The sequence below is a fragment of the Austrofundulus limnaeus genome, unplaced genomic scaffold (assembly GCF_001266775.1).
Source record: "Austrofundulus limnaeus strain Quisiro unplaced genomic scaffold, Austrofundulus_limnaeus-1.0 Scaffold564, whole genome shotgun sequence".
Classification (NCBI taxonomy): domain Eukaryota; kingdom Metazoa; phylum Chordata; class Actinopteri; order Cyprinodontiformes; family Rivulidae; genus Austrofundulus; species Austrofundulus limnaeus.
The window spans coordinates 249,360-250,904 of record NW_013952966.1 but is presented as its reverse complement, the minus strand read 5'-3'; the positions used below and the strand labels follow the sequence as shown (position 1 = coordinate 250,904).

The 1,545-nt window shown below is 38.3% G+C and overlaps 1 protein-coding gene across 1 annotated transcript in view; it reads left to right on the top strand.

Moving 5' to 3' along the window:
• Positions 1 to 1,545, top strand: part of aldh1l2 (aldehyde dehydrogenase 1 family, member L2) — a gene marked incomplete in the record, with an annotated part of 44,459 nt that overhangs the window by 20,341 nt on the left and 22,573 nt on the right.

Below are 1,545 nucleotides of genomic sequence, written 5' to 3'. Positions count from 1 at the left end.
GAAGAAGTCTCTTGGAGGAGAGACGAAACGTTTCATTAGAGAAGAACCCGTCCAGAAGACCTATACAATTTTTTTCCTTCTGCGTGAAGGTCAGTTTCTTGGTGGAAAACTCCACAATCTTTATGTATACAAACTGAGATGCATCAGGACACAAAAGCGTTTTTATATCTTTTCATTGACAAAGAAAAAAATCCAACAATTATGGTGCTGATTTTACAGTAAAATACCGGAAAAAATATTTTTAAATGCATAAAAGCATGTCAGTGAAAATGATGAAGCAGAATCCTTAAAGTAAAGGGCTGCACAAGTCATCACAAAAACAAATTTTGGATTTGGACTCCACACACTTTGCATTCAGCCAGTCTCTCGTCATGGCATTGAATAAAGTCTCTGTAAGCAAAGCTTATAATGAATATACTGCAACACACCTGCCATGCTGAAGCTGTTTGTCACGTAGGGTACACGTCATTAACAATGTACGGCGCTGGCCCCTCCCATTCTCAGGTGAGGGGGAGTGGAGCGTATGGAAGAATTATTCGGACTTTAATCAAGAGTGTATATTTTCAATTTGAGAGCAGGAGTAAATGTCTTTGCTCTTAAAACTTTATGTATTTGTCCTCAAAGGAGCGGAGCATGGATGTGTACTGAAGGAGTGAGAATCATGAGTCGGGCAGTGAAAAGACTTGCATTGTTCGCAAGTCTCAAACCAAGTCAAGTCTCAAGTCTTTAGGTTCCAAATCCAAGTCGAGTCTGTCACTAATAGTAGGGATTTAAGTGCGAGTCCAAGTCCGAGTCACAAGTCCCCATCTCTGCACTGTAGAGCAGGGGTTCTCAAGCCATTTGGATCTGGGGACCCCTTACAAGGGCAAATAAATTGCAGGGACCCCCTCCTAAACCCCATGCTGTTTTAAAACATAATTCATTGTAATTTCAACCCCTAAATGCCATGGGAATATATATTTTTTATTACGTTTATTGTGTTTGTTTTATTAGTTCATTTTCTCCATGTATTTTTAAAAATAAAAACCAAATTAACAATGTAGTGAAATTTTTTGAGGACCCCCAAGATACCTCTCGTGGACCCCTGGGGGTCTTGAGACTCCAGTTTGAGAACCTCTGCTGTAGAGCACTGTTCCTTTCAAAATAATGATAGGTTTCCAGTTAGGGCTGCAACGATTAATCGATTAATCGACGACTAATCGATTATTAAAATAGTTGATGACTAATTTAATAATCGATTAATGGGTTTTTTTTCTTTACTTTGCTTTTCTCTCCAAACTGCTTTGACACCTTCCACTGCCATCTGCCTTTCTGTCCTTGACACACATGCACAGTAGTGGTAACTGGGGTTATATAATAGCAGCTGCATTCTGGCATGATAAACGCTCTATGTTTTATATTCAATTAACGTATGATCCGATTRGTCACTAATCGAAAAAAATAATTGGTGATTAATCGATTATAAAAATAATTGTTTGTGGCAGCCCTAGGGTCAAACAATGTTTTAGTCAAACAGAACAACAAGAATGAAACAAAAAGTAAAGA